Source organism: Onychomys torridus, chromosome 6, assembly GCF_903995425.1.
Source record: "Onychomys torridus chromosome 6, mOncTor1.1, whole genome shotgun sequence".
NCBI lineage: Eukaryota > Metazoa > Chordata > Mammalia > Rodentia > Cricetidae > Onychomys > Onychomys torridus.
The window spans coordinates 42,180,811-42,203,007 of record NC_050448.1 but is presented as its reverse complement, the minus strand read 5'-3'; positions in this window follow the sequence as shown (position 1 = coordinate 42,203,007).

The following is a 22,197-nucleotide window of genomic DNA, read 5'->3' as shown; positions in this document are numbered from 1 at the left end:
AGACTATGGATGTAAATTACCACCATCCTCAGTAGCAAAGGTTGAAGATGTTGCTATAGCAATTTTTATATGTTTATAAGCTTTATATTTGCTCATACTTGAACCCAGGCTTTTTGACTTGACCTGAAGGCATGCAGCATGACTTTGATCTCCGGAACATTTTAAAATGTCCATGCTTTTTGGATCAGACATATATCACAGTTTTTCATTTTATACTCACTTTTTAGAACTAGAAAAAAAACCTCTTAGGATACTTTGCATAATTAATGTTGGTTAAGTGGTGGTGCTCGTGGCAGGCCGCCGCCTATGGTGGCCATGCTGAAGGAGAAGAGTGCTGAAGGGGAGTCACGAGCCGTGGTTACCTTTCTAGAGCTGTATTGAGAGAGAGATGGGGAAAGGGAGAGAGGGAGAGAGGGAGAGAGATAGAGAGAAATAGAGAGAAATGGAGAGAAAGGACCGTGTGTGGGGGGGTACTGAAGGAGAGAGTGTGGAAAAAAAAGAATGCACAGAGGGCACACCCACTTTTTAGGCTGGGACACCATTGCAGGCTGGTGACGTAATTAAGGACAGAATCCTTACAATTAAACAAATACTTACTTGTGACAAGATAGTAGTAGAATTACACAAAATGGAGGACACTTATTTTTAAAGAGTTTTATTATAAGAATAGTATGAAATACTCTTTGGGATGTGCAAAAGTCAGAATTTCCTTTGACATTTCCCAAATCTTAACCTACTTTCTCTACCAGTGCTTTCTCCCATGCTCCACCTACTCTCACCTTCTTCTCCTATCTGTGGCCAATACTTCAAGTTATTTGAACTTTCTTGTTTGTTTGTTTTTGTTTTCAAGACAGAGTTTCTCTGTGAAACAGTCCTGGTTGTCTTGGAACTCACTCTATAGACCAAGCTGGACTTGAACTCATAGAGATCCACCTGCCTCTGCTTCCTGAGTGCTGGGATGAAAGGCTCGTCTCACCACGCTTGGCCATGTCCTTGACCACACAGAGACTCTGCCTGCCTTGTGATTGGATTAAGGGTGTGGGCTACCACTGCCTGACTGCTGTTCCTGGCTCGATATGACCTCTGATCTCCAGGCAAACTTTGTTTATTCACATGCAAATAAAATCACATTTCAGCACAATTAAAATATCACCACAGGACCCCTCCCTTAGCTGAAGAGATAATGATAGTGGATGACTGGTAGAGGATAGTCAATATTCTTTTACCCTCTTTTTTCATGTATGCCATGTGTGTATATGCATGTTTGTGTGTGTGTGCCAGTGCATGTGCATTTGTATGCATATAAATGTTGAAGCTGGAGGTTGACATTAGGGGTCATCCTGCTTTGTTCACTGCGGCAGAGTCTCTCACTCAAACCCAAAGCCCACTCTTCAGGCTAGTTCCTCTAACCAGTTTGCTCTGGGAGTCACCTATTTTTGCTCTCTGGAGCTGTGATGACAGGAGATCCAGGAAGCACAGTCATCATTTATCTATGTTCTGGTGATCCCAATTCCAGTCCTCATGCTTACAAGTACTTTAACCATCTCCTCGGTCCCCAGAATCAGATTTCTTTAGGGATATGTGATAGATAATTACATGTCCACACGGTTGGGCTTGCCCAGCGGACCGCCTAACTATTTCCAGTTCAGAATAGCCATCTCCGGGGCAGACATCTCGCGGGACTGGGACTCTGTGGCTTTACGTGGTTGCTTAAAGCGCGCGCGCAGCCATGTAATCTACATGCATGCGTGGAATACCCACAGGAGTCCCTGTACGCATGCGCGGCCCAACCTTTAAAAGGCTGGCGCCATCTTGCATGAGCCCCCTCTCTCCTTATCTCCTCACCCACATGTGTTTCACGCAGGCCTGTCACCTCTATCCTCTTTAATAAAACTCTCCCGTGGTCTTGTCGTGTGCGGGACGTGTTCCTAGAGCCAAATAAATACTAACAATATGACCCGAGTAGAGTAACTGTGCTACAGCAAATGACCCTACACCCATACATATGTGGGCAACACTGGAGTCAGGAATTTGGAGAGGATTTGGGAAAAATTGGAGTGAGGGTGAATATAATCAAAATACCTTGTACACATGCACAAAATTCTCAAAGAATAAATAAAAATACATTTTAAGTAAGGGTAAGGGAGGAAGAAAGAATCTTTGCTCTTTGCGGAATTTGCTATCTGCTGGTAGAGGCAGAGGCTGTCCAGCTATTAGAAGCCTGTGAAAGGAAGAAGACATTGAAACAATGATCAGTTCAAAGCAAGGACAGTGCAGCAGCAGTAGCATATGAACCCAAGTGCATTCCAGCAGAGAGGCTTAGCAGAACATTCTGATCCGAGCCGACATACTTATCTGATAGAAGATCCTCTTGTAAAATCCGCCCACAGGCACACTCTCTCAATCATACCCGTGACTGGAGCACAAGAGAAGGTTGTAATTAAAATTCATTTCTCTGAACCCATAAGAATGGATAGTTTTGAAGATTAAGTACATTTAACAGTTCAGTTCTTGGTTAAATCATCTTTTGATAATAGACAGTTTGTTCTACTAATCAAAATTCAAAGACTTTGGGGTCAGTCTACCTCTTTTAGAATTTAAAATGTGCTACAAATCTTGAGAATGACCTTTAGACTAACCTCCTTTACCTCAGTTTTCTTAGCATTTAAACTAGGATAGCACACCCCATTTCCCAGGATGTTGGACAAATTAACTGAGCTAATGTATGCTACAACCATGACAATTCTTAAAGACAGTAATGTTCTTGGCATCCATGGATTCTTATTATATATATTTTCAACACCCATGGAATTTATTCTTTTAAGCAGTTTACTATGGGTTTTGATGATTTTATACTTAATATAACTCATTTTCCTATTTCTTATGCTTTTTTCATAATGTAACTCAGTCTTAATAAATCTCTTCATCTTTTTGGTGTGTCATTATCATATGATTAGATTTCTGTCATTATCACAGGATTTCTAATGAGGCCAATGGTTCAGAACTCATTTTAGACTTCAAAGAAGAAGGAGTTTCTTCTAAAACATTTATTTATTTATTTATTTATTTGTTTGTTTATTTATTTATTCTTCTCTCATACAATACGTCCCCACCGCAGCCCCCCTTCCTTACTCCTCCCAGTCCCCCACCCTCACTCTGCCTCTCCTCTCCCCATTCCCACTGCTCCTCCATTTCCCTTCAGAAAAGAGCAGGCCTCCATTCTTGGATATCAACCAAACACTGTATAACAAGATACAGTAAAACTAGGCACAAATCCTCATATCAAGTCTGGATGAGCAACCAAGTGGGAGGAAAAGGGTCCCAGTAGCAGGCAAAAGAGTGAGAGACACCCCCACTTCCACTAGGAGTTAGGAGTCCCACAAAAAAACCCAAGCTCAACAACCATAACATATATGCAAAGGACCTAGTACCGACCCATGTAGGCTTCAGGATTGCCACTTCGGTGCTTTGGTGGAAACTTCCAGAACTTATAAGAGTGACCCTCTTGGTAATGGATGATATAGAGTCTGAACCAGCCATCTTCTGTAACCAGGCAAGGCTTCCAGTATGAAACTGGGGCACCAGCCCAGCCACAAAACCTTTGATCTACAACCTGTCCTGGGGCAATGGTGGCTCAGAGCTTGTGGGAGTGGACAACCAATGACTGGACTAACTTGAGGCCCAGGCCACAAGAGGGAGCCCATGCCGACACTGCTTAAATGGCTAGGAACCAGAGCTGAAGGGCCTAGAGACATAGGGTAGGACCAAACACAATCGGGGGTTGGGTAAATAAATAATAAATAAATAAATAGGTCAATGAAAGTTTTAAAGTGCGTGTGTGTGTGTGTGTATGTGTGTGTGTGTGTGTGTGTGTGTGTGTATGCAAGTGTGTGTGTGTGTGTCCCTGAAGGAGGTTAGAATAGGGCACTAGATCCCCTGGAGATGGCAGTACAAGTAGTGGTAATTAATGTGGGTATTGGGAATTGAGCCTGTATCCTTTGAAAGAACAGCAAACGCTCAGATGCTGAGCAATTTCTTCACCCCCATCCTAGGAAAAGCTTTTGATGAACTATCTTTATAAAAATATACATTGTCTTATTACAGATCTTAGGGGTTCTTTCTATGCTAGCCAATACATTTCCTAAATTTTAGAATAAGAATAAATGCATTATGCACACAATACTAAAAATCCTTCAAATTCTTTGTTCACATACTTTTCTCATATTTTCTTTGAAAATCATTATTTTTCATATGATATGAAGAAAACATCAAGTTCAATGTCTTATTCTTCAGCCTAAAGATTCAGGAAGTGTGAATGATGTGTAGATACCATGAAGTGATCATCATCAGCTTCTGTTGTCTTGATGTACAGTACCCGCATAACTAACAGTCAACACCTTTGGAAGGATGTGGGCAACATATACATTGCCTTTATTTCTAGGAATAAAAGCAACCACATTTTCAGAAAACATTTAAAAAATAAGGGGCTATGTTATTTAAGAATTGTGGTTATTTATCCCAGAACTCATATTTACTATGGTAGAATTCAAGAGTTTAATATATAAAAAGAAGGAACCAACTGCTTTCCATCTCCAAAGTGGGGGGGGGGGAGTTAAAACTCAGCATGAGGTAATTAGTTTTCAAATGTCAAGGAATTTCTCTGTGGTGAGGGTAGAATATTAGAAGGGACCACTTAGAGGAATACCTTAAGAAACAAAGGAACCCCCAAAGCAGAGCGGTCATTTCCTTGACACATTCTCTGTATCTGTAAATATTTGTATTTTTGTGAAATAGGAAAAAAAATGCTTACATTCCTTATTATGCATCTCAAACATCCAAAGTTAATGTCTATTTTGTGGGAGTATGTTTTATACATATTTCCTATGCATCATATTGTCAGCTCTTAGTGTCTGATGTATTCAACCAACTGTGGATTGAAAACACCAAAACATCCAGTCAATACTGCAAAGGCACAGATATTTTTTCTTGTTACTACTCAAGCAATACAGTATAACAACTATGTACATTGTATTTATTTAATGTAAGGAGTCTAGAGACTCTAAAGTATGCAGGAGGCTGGATGAGGATTGTATGTAAATATGATGTCATTTTATGCAAGTAGTTTGAGTATCTGTAGCTCTGAGGGTTTATGGATCCAATCCCACATGGTTTAGAGGGGTGAGGGATGACTGACTGCATAAAATGTATACTTTCTTTTCTCTCAGGGTTCTAATGATGCCATCTGGGGAGGTACAAGGAATGTAGCTTTGGAATAACACAAACCTGGGCAGATACCTTGAATTTATGATTTCAATCCTGATCTACTGTTTGTTTAATTTCTCTGAGACTTTAAGTTCTCTTATAAAGGAGGATATTTTTTAAAAAGTTGACCAAATGCTTGTATAGTTACTACAGTGTTTGTACCTGGTAGTCAATATGCATATATGAATTTAAAATGTACTCTAATGGATCAAATTGCATACATTAAAGAGGAATTCGTTGTAAAAGCTGTCCTGACATGGAAAACAAAACCTCACCAACAGGAACATAGAGTTCATTGCAAAGCTAGTTAAATGTAGGTAAGTATAATCACATGAGTAATTGATGAGACTGAGGAAATAATCATTATATGTAAGGAATAGAAAATGGCTTTTATTCAACATAATATTGAGGTAAAAGAATAATTTTTAAGAAAAAGTAAGTTGCTTAAACCAGCTTTTTTTTTTTTTTTTTTTTAGACAGGATTTCTCTGTATAATAGCACTGGATGTCCAGGAACTCACTCTGCAGACCAGACTGTCCTCAAACTCACAGAGATCCGCCTACCTCTGCCTCCTGAGTGCTGGGATTACAGACAACCACTACCACTGCCCAGCTAAACCACCTACTTAAGGGAAAGGACATTTACAGTATTCAGAGACTACTGATTCCCAAAAAGATAGATAAAAGAATTACTATTTTCCTAAGAAAAGGAAGTACAAATACAAACAGTAGAAAATAAATTGCAAATTACTGTTTGTAGCTAATAACTGTGTATTAAAACCCCAAAGAACTGAAAATTTTCTAGTGACCATAGCAAATTATATATAAATTGGACAGGTTTATAGTACCAAGCATGACACCTTTCATTCCTCTGGAACAGGCCTGTAAAACTGCTCAAAAGTCCATGGCTGGGGAGGTGGAGGCCACAGGCTGTAGGGCACCTACTGCTGTTGTTCTGTTAAATGGTTATGTCGACATCTACCTTCTAAAATATTTATGTTTATATCCACAGGGTTTGTGCTCCTCTCAACCTTGGTCAGAGAAGCTTGTTTTTTTCTTATTTAGTCTTTATCCACAGTCATAAATGTAACCTTGCAATCCATCTTGACTTGGAGGGAAAGAAGAAAAACATAGAACCCTAAGACCTACAGTTAGGGCGCAAAGCAGAAGAAGTGAGGTCTGCTCTCCTGAGGTGTGGAAAGAGCGGTCTAGTGGGTAAGATGGACACATGTCAAATGTGTGAGTGTTGTCCACAATCCAAAATGGATCTCTCACTGGCCTGCTGTTTCTAGACCCCAAGGCATTGCTGGCTTCCATAATGCTTAGGCTGGCTTTTACATCCCCAAAGACCACATACTTGTAATTCAAACCACTCAATCTTCACGGTGCAGATAAAAAACTACGAATCGTTTATTTGTGTTTCATCCACACTTGCTATGGACAAGATACCAGGACTATATGCTTTTCAGAATGTTCTCATTTTCAAATTCCTCCCTATAGATGGATTTTTTTTTTTTTCATGTGAAGTTACTACTGTGACATGTGAATCTTGGAATAACTCTGTGAATGAAGGAACCCTTAAAACAAAACCTTCTGGTACCCAGAGCACAAAAGTTTTCTGCTGTCTTTAGAAATTTGTTTGCAAACAGCTCAAAGAAGATGGAGCCTAAGAGCTGACAACCACTGACTGCAATGTTGACGGACACAGTGAGACCATGTGTCCTTGGATGACCATGGCTGATGGCAAGTGGGTGCACCAGGTGGCAGCATCTGCAAAGTGAGTATGAAGCTTCTTTTTGCACCGGCTTTTGGTTAATATAGAGATTCCTAAGTGGTCAAAGTACTGGGAGTATGCAAGCCTGAGCACTAAGTCATTGGCAGGTCATCAATATCAGCCTCCCACCACCTAAGGCTCAAGGAATATTGAAGAAAAAAGAGCAGAAAGAATATGGGAACTAGAGGATGTAGAGGAGAGTTAGGAAGGGCTGTCTTCTAGAGATATATAGCCATTGCATCCATGAACTCATAGCAGCAGTGTTTACCTGCCCAAGACCTGCATCAGACCAAGCCAATACAGATTCTAGCATGGATGGGAACAGGGCTCTTGGGGCTCTACTCCTAGCTGAGAAGCTATTGGGGGTTGATGGCTGCCAAAGAAGGGTGTGGCTGCTGGTAGGTTATAGTCAATGGCCCTGCACCCAAGCACATTCATGGACAATTAATAGAAAAAAACCAAAAAAACAAAACAAAGAGAATATAAAGTCAGGAGGGAGACATATTGGGAGGTCCTAAGGAGAGCTGCTGGTGTAATTGGGTTGGATATGATCAAAATTATATTAAATATGCATATGAAAAATAAAAAAAAATTATTTGATATAAAACCAAACATAATAGAATGGGGAAAATAGATTTATAATAACAAAATATTTAAAAGGAAATATGCTAAAGAAATATGCAAGAGCTTAAAGAGGAAAATTCTAATGTACAATTGAGGAATATGGAAGCTGCTTTGACTATAGTGAAGTGTCTGACAACATTTTATTCACTCCCAAATTCAAGAGGAAAGTTGAATATAAATATGCTAGAACATGCAAAAATAATTCTGAAAACATGAGAATGTAAATAAATAACACACATAAATTTTAAAACATATCACTATCATGTGAATTAACAGATAATTAGAGGCTAATAAATCAAATAAATCAATTAATTTTTTTGTTAAGAGTTTGTGCTATTGAAACTACATACATTTGCCAAAAACCAGTGACTGCATGGTTTAAATTTATGTGTTTCATTGTATATAAAGTTTATCTTGAAGAAAAATAATAAAATTTCTTTTGAGCTCTTGTCCATTGGATTCTACACTAAAGTATTTGAAGAGAAATATGCTAATAGCTACAACCAATTTTAAAATAAATTGTAAGATAAGATGGACTGATGATGGCCAGTAGGGTGTACAGATGAAAATTACTTAATCATGTAAAATTATTTTTCCATCTGCTTGAAATTTCCATAATAAAATGTTAGATAAAATTATTCAAATGCATAGGGAAAATTTTTATCCAATAATGATGAAATGGCATATCTTTAAGTTATAATTTTAGTTACAGTAAGAAAGGATCCTCCTCCCCATAAGTTCCAGGAACTGGAATGCCAGGATTGGGCATATGGGATACGGTTAGCCCTGGAGTAAATGTCTCAGATCTTGGATTGTCTCTGGGTGGTCTGAATGAAAAGGCTCAGGGGAACATGGGCATCCTTCTTGTGAAAGCTAATATTCTTCTAGAGGGAGTGGCATCCTCTAGCCGGGGGAGGGTGGAGGGTGGGCCCTTGGGACTGTGTGCATTATTCAAAGGACTGTGAGGAAAATCCACCAAAGCATTTGTTTTATGGCTAAAGAATGATTCCATTCTCCAAGCATAGTTCATATTCCCTTCTTAGAGTTTTCTGCTTGGTTACTCAAATAGGTAACCATGTTAGGAGTTATGGTAGTTTATGTAGGAGCTCTGAGGAGTTCAAGTGCTATCATTTAACTGTCTTTGCTAGTTTTCTGTTAATCAGCCATATGTTTGTATTTCTCAAGAAACTCAGGGAATGGGAATAGGGATAGAGTGTTATTTTAATATTCTCTTCAAATATTTGGGACTTCAGGGTACTCACATGAGTTTCCTGCAGTAATAGTTTTGCTATCATGTGGGGAGAATGAACCAGAATTATTCAATTTCTCAGAAGGACTTAAACACTGACAGGTGAACTTTTTTTAGGGTGTATATATTTTGTTAGCAAAATGGAAAGACTATAAATTTAAACATATGAAAACTCTAGTTTTGAGAGTTCTCACAGAGACAAAGCAACATAGTAAAGAAAATAGTGTATAGAATGTTGATATTGCTTCAGCACATCCTTTACTGAAAATAACACCTTTGGACTCAATTTGTGTGGAGGCCCCCTATTAGTCCAGAGTCCACCCACCAGATGGTCTTCCCTCCCCTGTCTTTAACCCCCCTTGCCTCCTTGTCACTGTGCTCCAGCCCTCAATTCAGGCAGAGACACCCTGCTCCATCAAAGGCCAGGCCAGCTACCAGAAGTCGAGCCCCAACTTGGGTGGGGATTCCCTGCTCAACCGCAGGCCACACAGAACAGAAGACTGTAGATCAAACAGAAACCAAGGAAGAAAACACTTATGCAACAAAGACAGACTTAGAAATCAGTACCTAGACCTATAATCACCACAAACCCAGATGCCTACATGCCAGCAGAAGAACTTAGTAATCCTACCATAGCAAACCCTGAATATACCAACATAGCTGAAGCACAAGAAAAAGACCTTAAAACCAAATTTATGAAGATGATAGATGTCCTTAAAGAGGAAATGAATATATCCCTTAAAGAAATCAAGGAAAAGACAAATAAAAATTTGGAAGAAATGAATAAATATTTTAAAGAATGCCAAGAAAATCAAGAAAAACAAACAATTGAAGGAAATGAATAAAATCATTCAAGACCTGAAAATAGAAGTAGAAGCAATAAAGAAAACACAAACTGAGGGAATCCTGGAGATGGAAAATCTAGGTAAGTGAACAGCAACTACAGATACAGGCATCACCAATAGAATACAAGAGATGGAAAAGAGAATCTTAGGCATTGAAGAAATGATAGAAGAATAGATACATAGGTAAAAGAAAGTGTTAAATAAAAAAAAAAAATTCCTGACCAAAAACATCTAAGAAATCTGGGACATTATGAAAAGAACAAACCTAATAGGAATAGAAGAAGGAGAAAAATCCCAGCTCAAAGGCCCAGAAAATATTTTCAATAAAATCATATACGAAGATTTTCCTAACCTAAAGAAGGAGCATATAAAGGTACAAAAAGCATACAGAACACGAAGTAGATTGGACCAGAAAAGGAAGTCTCCATAGCACATAATAGACAAAACACTAAACATGCAGAATAAAGAAAGAATATTGAAAGTTAAAAGGAAAAAGTCCAAGTGATGTATGAAGGCAGACCTATTAGAATTATACCTAACTTCTCAATGGATACTCTAAAAACCAGAAGGGCCTGAACAGATGTCCCACAGACTCCAAGAGATCACAGATGCCAGCCTAGACTACTATACATAGCTAAGTTTTCAATCATAATAGATGGAGACAAAAAGATATTCCATGATATTGTAAAATTTAAACAATATCCACAAATCCAGCACTACAGAGGTACTAGAAGGACAACTCCAACAGATGGTGGTTAGCTACACCCATGAAAACACAGGAAATAATCTTACACTAGCAAACCCAAAAGAAAGGAAGCACACACACCACCACCACCAGCAGCATCACCACTTAAAACAAATGAACAAACAAACAAAAACTCCATAATAAACCAAAACCAAAAACCAAAACCCAAACAAAACAGGATATTGCTGGAGTTATCTCAGTCCTGCTCAGCTCACAGCTGCTCAGATCCAAATAAACACACAGACACATATTATTTATACTGTTTGGACTAATGTCTCAGGCTTTTTGATATATAGTTCTTATATCTTAAATTAACCCATTTCTATTAATCTATAAGTTGCCATGTGGCTTGTGGATTACCTGTACTTCACATCTTCTCATGGTGGCACAGATGGCAGTGTCTCCTGACTCAGCCTTCTACCTCCCAGAATTCTCCTCTCTCCTTATCCCACCTACACTATACTTCCTGCCTGTCTACTGGCCAATCAGTGTTTTATTTATACAGAGTGATATCCACAGCAACAGGAATCAATAGCCATTAGTCATTGCTATCTCTCAATATCAATGTACTCAATTCCTCAATAAGAAGACAGACTAACATAGTGGATGGGAAACCAGGATCCATCCTTGTACTGCATACAAGAAACACACCTTAACATCAAATATAGACATCACCTCAGAGTAAAGGGTTGTGAAAAGATTTTCTAAGAAAATGGACCTAGGAAATAAACTGGTGTAGCCTTTCTAATATCTAACAAAATAGACCTTAAGCCAAAATTAATCGAAAGAGATGGAGAACACTTTATACCCATCAAAGGAAAAATCCACCAAGATGACATTTCAATTCTTAACATCTATGCCTCAAATGCAAGGGCACCCACATTTGTAAAAGAAATATTACTAAAGCTTAAATCACACATTGATCCTTACACATTGCTGATGGGAGACTTCAATATCTCAACTCACCAACAGATCATCCAGACAAAAACTAAACAGAGAAATACTGGATGTAACAGAAGTTATAAGCCAAATGGACCTAAGAGATATCTACAAAACATTTCACCCAAAATGAATATATCTTCTTCTCAGCAATTCATGGAACTTTCTGCGAAACTGATGACATACAAGGTTACAAAGCAAGTTTCAAGATATATAAGTACATTGCATTAACTCCTTGCATCCTATCAGACCACCACAGATTAAAGTTGGATTTCAACAACAGAAACAACAAAAGCACACAAATTCATGGAAACTGAACAGCTCTCTACTAAATGAAAACTAGGTCAAGACAGAAATAAAGAAAGAAATTAAGGACTTTCTAGAACTCACTGAAAATGAATACACACCATACCGAAACTTATGGGATATAATAAAAGCAATGCTGAGGAAAGCTCATAGTACTAAGTGCTTACATAAAAACATGGAGAGTTCTCATACTAGGAATTTAACAGCACATCTGAAAGCTCTAACACAAAAAGAAGCAAGCACACCCAAGAAGAGTAGACTGCAGGAAATAATCAAACTGAGAGCCAAAATCAATAAAATAAAAACAAACAATATAATGAATCAATGAAACAAATAGTTGGTTCTTAAAGAAAATCAACAAGATGGACAAAGCCTTATCCAAACTCGCTAAAAGATGTAGAAAGAATATCCAAATTAACAAAACTAGAAATGAAAAAGAAACATAACAGACACCATGGAAATCCAAAGGATCATTAAGTCATGCTTTAAAAACCAGTACTCCACAAAAACTGGAAAATCTAAAAGAAATGGGTAACTTTCTTGATAAATCCTACTTACCAAGTTAAATCAACATTAGATAAACAATTTAAACAGATCTATAATTCCCCAAGGAAATTACTTCTAAGCAGTAATTAAAAGTCCTTCCCGCAAAAAAGACCAGGAACAAACAATTTTAGCTCAGAATTCTACCAGACTTTCAAGGAAGAACTAATGCTAATACTTCTCAAAATATTTCCACAAAATAGCAATGAAAGGAACATTGTGTATCTCATTTTTTTGTTCTTTAAAAATATTTTTATTTTGTAATTAATTTAATTTTACATATCAGGCACAGATTCCCCTGTCCTCCCTCCTCCCACCTCCAGCCTTCCCCCCAACCTACCCCTTATTCTCACCTCCTCCAAGGCAAGGTCTCCCCTGGGGAGTCAGCCCAGCCTGCTAGTTGAGGCAATTCCAGTCCCCTTCTCCCTACACCAAGGCTGAGCTAAGTGTCTCAGCATAGGCCCTAGGTTCCAAAAATTCAGCACATGCACCAAGGACAGGTCCTGGTTCCACTGCCTGGGGGCCCTTCTAAACAGTTCAAGCTACTCAACTGTCTCACTTATCCAGAGGGCCTGGTCCAGTTCTATAGGGGCTCCTCAGCTGTTGGTTCACAGTTCATGTGTTTCCACTAGTTTGGTTATTTGTCCCTGTGCTTTTTCCAATCATCGTCTCATTATCTCCTCCTCATATAATCTCTCCTCTCTCTGGCCAATTGAACTCCTGGAGCTTCACCTGGGGTTTGGCCATGGATCTCTGCATCTGCTTCCATCAGTCACTGGATAAGAGCTCGATCATGACAGTTAGAGTGTTTGGCCATCCAATCACCAGAATAGGTCATCTCAGGCACTCTCTCGACCATTGCCAGTAGTCTATAGTGGAGGTTTCTTTGTGGATTTTTGGGGACCTCTCTAACACTCTGCTTCTTTCTATTCCCATGGGGTCTTCATTTATCATGGTATCTCTTTCCTTGTTCTCCCATTCTGTTCCTGATCTAGCTGGGACCTTCCAAGATCAAGGGGATACAAATTGGAAAGGAAGAAGTCAAGCTTTTACTATTTGTAGACAACCTGATAGTATACATAAGTGACCTCAAAAATTCTACCAAGGAATTCATACAACTTATAAACACCTTCAGCAATGTAGCAGAATGCAAGAGTAACTAAAAAAAATCATTAGCCTTCCTATATACAAATGACAAACTGGCTGAGAAAGAAATCAGAGATACATCACCCTTTACAATAGCCACAAATGATATCAAATACCTTGGGGTAACCAACTAAACAAGTAAAGGACCTGTATGACAAGAACTTTAAGTTCATGAAGAAAGAAATTGAAGAAGATGTCAGAAAATGGAAAGATCTCCCATGCTCATGGATAGGTAGGATTAACATAGTAAAAATGGCAATCTTACCAAAGGCAATGTACAGATTCAATGCAATCCTCATCAAAATATAAACACAATTGTTCACAGACCTGGAAAGAACAATATTCAACTTCATATGGAAAAACAAAAAAGCCAGGACAGTCAACATTGTCCTGTACAACAAAACAACCTCTTGAGGCATCACGATCCCTGACTCATCTACTATAGAACTACAGTAATAAAAACAGCTTGGTACTAGCATAAAAACTGACATGTGGACCAATGGAAGTGAACTGAAGACCCTGACATTAACCCGCACACCTATGAACTTACGATTTTTGACAAAGAAGCCGAAACTATACAATGGAAAAAAAAAGCGTCTTCAACAAATGCTGCTGGCATAACTGGATATCAATGTGTAGAAGACTGCAAATAGATTCATAACTGTCACCGTGCACAAAACTTAAGGCCAAGTGGATCAAAGACCTCAACATAAATCCAGCTACTCTGAACCTGATAGAAGAGAAAGTAGGAAGTAGTCTTGAACGCATTGGCACTGGAGATCACTCCCTATATATAACACCAGTAGCACAGACACTGAGAGAAACAATCAATCAATGGGACCTCTTGAAACTGAGAAGCTTTTGTAGGTCAAAGGACACGGTCAACAAGACAAAGCGACAGCCTGCAGAATGAGAAAAGATCTTCACCAACCCCACATCTGACAGAGGGCTGATATCCAGAACAAATAAAGGATTCAAGAAATTAGACATCAAAATACCCAACAGTTGTAGCTAGAGTTTTCCTGCCTGGCCCATAGTCAGGACAAATCTCTCTCACCTGCCAGGCCCATAGACACTCAGACCCAACCAAGTAAATACACAGAAACTTATATTGTTTACAAACTGTATGGCCCTAGCGGGCTTCTTGTTATCTACTTCTTCTATCTTAAATTAACCCATTTCTGTTAGTCTATAAGTTGCCGCGTGACTCGTGGCTTACCAGTACCTTACATCTTGCTTGTCATGGTAGCGGCTGGCCACTCTCTCCCACCCAGCCTTCCACTTCCCACAATTCTCCTCTTCCTTGTCCCGCCTACCCTATCCTTCCTGCCTGGCTACTGGCCAATCAGCACTTTATTTATTTTAACCAACCAGAGCAACACATTTGACATACAGAACATCCCACAGCAAACAGTGTATCTCATTTTATGAGGCCAAAGCCATCTGATACCCAAACCACATAAATATTCAAGAAAGAAAGAGAATTATAGACCAATTTCCCTTATGAACATAGATGCAAAAATACTCAATAAATTTTTTTGCGAACAGAATCCAAGAACACATCAATGACCAAGTAGGCTTCATCCAAGAGATTTGGGGATGGTTCAACATAGGACAATCAGTCAATGTAATTCAGCATAACAACAAACTGAAGGAAAAAAGTCCACATGCTCATCTCATTAGATGCTGAAAAAAAAAAAAGCCTTTGACACAATCTAACACTTCTTTATGATAAAAATCTTGGAGAGAGTAGGGGTAAAAAGAACTTACCTCAACATAATAAAGGCAATATACTCCAAGCTTGTAGCCAATTACTAAAATAAATCAAATTAAATTAACAAATCAAATTAAATGGAGAAAAACTCAAAGCATTTTCACTAATATGAGGAACAAGACAAGGTTGTCTACTCTTTTCTTATCTATTCAATACAGTACTTGAAGTTCTAGCTAGAGCAATAAGAAGAATATCAAGGGGATAAAAATTAGAAAGGAAGAAGTCTAAGTATTATTATTCCCAGATACTCTGAGAGTATACATCACTGAGCCTAAAAATTCTAGCAGAGAACTCCAAGAGTTGATGAACACCTTCAGGGAAGTGGCTGGATACAATAGTAACTAAAAACAAAAAATTCTCCAGGTGGTGGTGGGGCACGCCTTTAATCCCAACATCTGGGAGGCAGAGGCAGGTGGATCTCTGAGAGTTTCAGGCAATCATGATCTATAGAGTGAGTTACAGGACAGTCTGGGATATAACACAGAGAAACCCTGTCTCAATAAACAAACAAACAAAAAATCAGTAGCCCTCCTCTGTACAAATTACAAACAGACTCACAAAGAAATCAGGGAAACAACACCATTCACAATAGCCCCAAATAATATAAAATATTTTGAGGTAAATCTTATCAAGCAAGTGAAAGACTTATTAAAAACTTCATGTCTTTGAAGAAAGAAACGAAGAAGATATCAGAAGATGGAAAGATCTCTCATGCTCATGGATCAGTAAGCTCAACGTAGTCAAAATGGTGATCCTACTAAAAGCAATCTACAGAGTCAATGAAATCCCTATAAAAATTCCAACACAATTTTTTACAGACCTTGAAAGGACAACACTCAACTGCATATGGAGAAACAAATAATCCAGGATAGCTAAAACAATCCTGAATAGTAAAAGAAATGTTGGAGCTATCACCATCTCTGATTTCAAGCTGTTTTGAAAATCCATAGTAATAAAAACCTCATGGTATTGACATGAAGACAGACAGGTTGATCAATGGAATAAACAGAAGACCCAGGCATAAATTCACATACCCATTGAATCTGCTTTTTGATAGGGAAGCCAGAAATACACAATAGAAAAAAGAAAGCATCTTCAACAAGTGGTGCTGGTTTAGTGTCTGCATGTGGAAGAATGCAGCACAATGGACAACTTCCTGAACAGAAAACAGATAGCACAGGCACTAGGATCAACAATTAATAAATGGGACCTCATGAAATGGAAAAGCTTCTGTAAGGTAAAGGATACTGTCAATAGAACAACGACAGCCTACAGAATGGGAAAAGATTTTCATATACTCCACATCTGACAGAGGGCTAATACCCCAAAACCTAAAGAACTCAAGAAACTAGACATCAATAAACCAAATAATCCAATTTAAAAATGAGGCACAAATCTAAACAGAGAATTCTCAATGGAAGAATCTCAAATGGCAGATAAACACTTAAAGAATTGTTCATCATCCTTAGCCATCAGGGAAATGCAAATCAAAACAGCTTTGAGATACCATCTTATACCTGTCAGAATGGCTAGTATCAATAACACAAGTGACAGCTCATGCTGGTGAGGATGTGGAGCAAGAGGAACACTCCTCCATTACTGTGAGAATGCAAATTTGTACAATCACTATGCAAATCAATATGGCAATTCTTCAGAAAACTGGGAATCAATACATCTCAAGACCTAGCTATGCCACTTTGGGGCATATATCCAAAGGATGCCCCATCCTACCACAAAAAAACTTGTTTTACTTTGTTCATAATGCCTTTATTTATAATAGCCAGAAACTGGAAACAGCCTAGATGTCCCTCAACCAAAGAATGGATAAAGAAAATTGGTACATTTGCACAATGGAGTATTACTTAGCTGTTAAAAAAATCATGAAATTTGTAGGCAAATGGATGGAACTAGAAAAAAATCATCCTGAGTGAGGGTAACTCATACACAGAAAGACAAACATGGTATGTATTCACTTATAAGTGATCATTAGCTGTTATGTAAATGATGATTATGCTACAATCAATAGACTTAGAAAGACTGAGTAATAAAGAGGGTTCTAAGGGAAATGCATGGATCTCCTTGGGAATGAGAAATAGAATAGATATTGTGGGTGTACTTGGGGGCAAGTGGTAATAGGAACAAAAGCGATCATGTGTGAGAAAGAGGAATGGAGGGAGAGAGTATGGGGAGAGAAGACTGGTATTGGAGGGCATTTGGGGCACAATGTGGAAACCTAATGCAGTAGAGACTCCCAGGATTCTATTGAGGGTGATTCTATTGAGGAATCCTCATAATGGGGAATATGGAGCCTGAACTGGCCATGTTTTGTAACCAGGAAACTTCCAGTGGCGGGACTGGGAAATAAAATAGTAAAGTAAATAGAGAAAAAAATATGTTTTGTTTTTTTGGAGGCAAGGTTTCTCTTTGTAGCCCTGGCTGTTTTGGAACTCGCTCTGTAGACCAGGCTGACCATGAACTCACAGAGATTTGTCTGCCTCTGCCTTTCAAGGATTGAAGGCCCTTACCATCAGGCCTGGCAGGAAGACTTTATTTTAGGTTTCAGTTTATTTAGTTGATAATATTGGAGATGTTTAAAAGCCTACATCTGCTCCAGCCTACTGAAGACAAGCACTGGAAAGCTTCCAGTGATGAAGGTCACCTAGCTTGGCTTCTTACATGTAGTTCCCACTGCACATTATTTCCATGAGGTAGGTGGTATATAATTAGAATAGAGTCAGGTCAGGAAGGATTTTAAAGAATGTGATTGTAGCAGCAGAAAAGTCATTTCAGGCAAATTTGCAAGTGAGTAGGAAGGAGCTGAATCCTACAGTGGTGGACTGATCAACCACACCCTTAGTCCCAAGTGTGAATGAAACACCTGCTTAGCTACACATTCACAGCCTATTGGTACTGTGTGAAGTGTTGACTTCTTGACTCTAAATCTTTACAACTCAGTAAAGTATGTCTTTTAGTCTACATTTTGTAGGTAAAGGACCTCAGGCAAAGAGAGTTAAGTTATGCCAAAACATAATTTTGAAAATGACTGTCATATTGTAACTGTCAGTAAAACATAAAATGGATACCTGTGAAGTGTTTCACTAATTTCTTGAGCTAATGAGATTAAGACAAATTCAAAGAGCATTTAAGAAGCAATGATGGTTATTAGCAACTTATTACATGTAAGACCGAGTTTATGCCAGGAAGCATTGGTTTTTGAGGTAGTTTTATTGGATGAAAGTTATTGACATTTCTGCTGAACAAAGTTCTAGAGGTCAACAAGAAAATTACCTCATGTACAATATGCCTGATGAACTCTGATGGACACTGCATTAACTTTTCTGTTCTGTTCTGATATCTATATCTATATCTATATCTATATATGTATATTTGTGTGTGTGTGTGTGTGTGTTTGTGTGTGCACATACATGCATTTGCATATGTGTGAGCATGTGGAGGACAGAAGTTGACTGAGTGTCTTTCTCTGCCACTCTCCACCTTACTTTTTTTGTTGTTGTTGTTTTGTTTTTGTTTTGAGGCAATGTCTCTTACTGAACCTGGAGTTTGCCAATTTAGCTAGAGTGACAGGTCCGTGAGTTTCGTTCATTCTCCTTTCTCTGTCTGCTCAGACTGAGACTGTAAGTACACACTGCTTGCCTGACTTTAAGACTATTATTAATTATATATATTTATGGATGTTTGCCTCTATATGTGTTTGAGGACCAGGTGTGCACCTGGTGCCCAGAGAGGCCAGAAGAGAAAGCCAAATCCCCTGTAACTTGAGTTACAGATTGTTGTGAGCTACCATATAGGTACTGGGAATCAAACACAGCTCCTTCAGAAGATCAAACAGTTAGTGCTCTCAATTGCCAAGCCTATCTCCAGCCATTTTGGGTTTGGGGGACTGAACTCAGGTCCTCATGTTGCAAGCACTTTACTGACTGAGCCAAATCCCACTCACCAACCCACACCAACTTTAAAAAATGTTGAAATCTAGTAGGTCTTAGCAGACAATTCTCTTTTCTGGCCAAGACATTTTTGAAGCACAGGATTCCCTGGATAGGAAACCAACCAACTCATTCAATAAGTGTCAATCTGAGCAGTAATAACTTTGTTTTGCTTCATTGGAGGTTGTGGAGGCCATTTGCTTGAAGAACACAACACTGCATTAAGAGTGGTAATGAGGGGTACAGTACATTCTAACTTTGATTTCATCTACATTAGAGCATTGAGGAACAGAGGGCTCAAGCTGAAATTGTGTTCTGTAAACTGCCTTCTAAGATAGGAACATTGATAGTGATGGCTTGAAGTTTAGGAAACATCACTTAGAAAAAGAAACAAGGAGATGTTTATATTTGGTCTTTTCTCTACTGCTCTCTCTCAATATTTCCATGCTCTAGAATACAATAATAATGTTTTCAAACTGAGTTATATAAAATGACTTGTTATGTAAACTTTGAACATATCATGGCATATGTTATATATAATTTTTAAGTATGTCATGTCACATATTATGTAAAAAATCTCTAAACATATATTATCTCATATATAATCAGCATTACTAGATGAATCATATCATGTATCACTGTGGTGGTTTGAATAAAAATGGCCCCCATAGACCCGTAGGGAGTGGCACTGTTAGGAGGTGAAACCTTGTTGGAGTAGCTGTGGCTTTGTTGGAAGAAGTGTGTCACTGGGGGTGGGCGTTGAGGTTTAAGAAGCTCAAGCCAGGCCCAGTGTCACATTCTTCCTGCTTCTTTTGGATCTAGATGTAGAACTCTCAGCTACCTCTTCAGCACCATGTCTGTGTGCATGCTGCCATGCTTCCCACCATGATGACAATGGACTGAACCTCTGAACTGTAAGCCAGTCCTGTATTAAGTGTTTTCCTTTATAAGATTTGCTCTGGTCACTGTGTGTCTTCACAGTAATAGAAACCCTAACAAGACAATAACATAAACATACAGAACACATAATAGTACCATGATGATATAGAGAAGGTAGCATGGTATTTGGAGGCTGGGAGTCATGAAATGAGATATGCTACTCCATGTTTTGTGCTTTATTTGATTGCTCTTCAGTGTATAGCTGGACTAGATGGGAAGCTTCCAAATTTCTCCTCTAGGACCCCAGACCCAAATTTAAAGAAAATGAAAGGAGGATACTGTGGCTAAAGGGCTGTAAGGAGGAAGAGAATGGAAGGCTCAGCTCAGCCTTCCTCTTCACTTCCTCTTCCTCCCTTATGAAAGAAATCAGAGATGGCTGAAATGTGGAAAAAATGAACACTTGGGCATGCTTTTCTAAAAAAAAAAAAAAAGCAAGAAAATCACACCAAATATTCTAAAATATAAAACTTTTCCCTTTGGAACTATTTAATTACCTAACAAAATGTCGTTGTGGTCCTGCTGCCTGGCAACAGTAGTTACTGTTTGTGTGACTTGTAAGGCAGGTGAAGAGTCGGCAAAGTTCTCCAAACCTGAAAACAAGGTGAGTTGCAGGAAGTAATATTGTTGGTGTCATAATTTTATGTAATTCATACATTAAAATGTTCAATAATATTATATATTAACTATTGATTTTTGTGTTTTCTATATGTTTATATAGAAGATCATACATATATATTTTAGCAACTTTATTTCATTTATTAATTTTTATTGATGTTTCAACTAGATGTACCAAGGAGGTTGTATGATATTTCCCATTAGTATTAATCAAACTCAATTACTCTTTTTCCACTTCTGCTCCTACACTCATTCCCATTTCTCATAGTCATTATCCTACTTTTAGATCAACATTTTTTAGCTTCTACATATGAGAGAACATGCTGTGCTTATCTTTTTTTGTGTATCTGCTTATTCTGCTTGATATAATGCATCTACATCCATCAATCTTGTGGCAAATGGCAGAATTTTATTCTTTCTTCTGGTTTAAAAATGTTGCACTATGTAATATGTACATATCTTGTACACATTCATCACATTTTTTTAAGGAGGACACAGGCAAATTCTGTAGGTTAGCTTTGGTGGACCCTGATGCAAATGACACAGCATGCAGACAGCTCTCTGCTTTTTATTTCCTTCGGAAATGGGATAGCTGGATGTGGGGTAGCTGGATGACACAGCAAATTTATTTTTAGTTCATCTGAGAAGCTCAAATGCTGTACTCCAAAAAGTTGTGTTAATTTACATCCCCACTAATAGTACATTGGAGTTCTTTTTTCTCTCTTTCTCCACCAACATTGGAATAGCCATTGTTACTGGGATGGAATTTGATTTCATAGTGAATTTATTTACTTGTCCTTAGTGGCTAAAGATACAAAGCAGCTATCGATACAGATATCTTGTCTATTTTAAAATTGCATTACCTGGATTTTTAAAATATTCTAATTCCTTATTTATCTTGGATATTAACTCTGTGTTCAATCATAGGCTGTTTTCTCACTTTGCTATTATTGTCTTTGCTGTGCAGATGTTTTTATATTGATATAATCTCATTTGCCATTTTTTCTTCTTTTTCTTATGAATTGGGAAGCTATTCAGTACATCACTGTGTTTAACAATGTTTTGAAGTAGCAACTCCATTTTAAATTTGTACATTGAAAGTAGCATAAACTTCAGATGCAAGATCACAAACCATTTTCACGAATGTTATTTAAGATGTTTCTTGCTAGATGTGGTACTATAGGTATTTTGCCTAGTCCCAGTTCTTAGGAGGTAGAGGCAGGAGATCACGAGTTCCAGGAGAGTCTGGGGATAGAGCAAGTCTTACTGGGAATAACAAAGAGCTGAGTGTTATAAAACACTATAAAGTGTGTGATACTATTGAGGTAAATATGTGACAAATTTTGTAAAAAGTATAATTTTTAATACACCTGCATCTGATTGCTCATAGATTTTTCTAGAAAACTATTTAATTCTCCAAATAAATTAGTTTTTTGAAGTTAGACTTTAATTATAAATGTATGCAATGCTATTTCACTCTTTTATCTGATTTG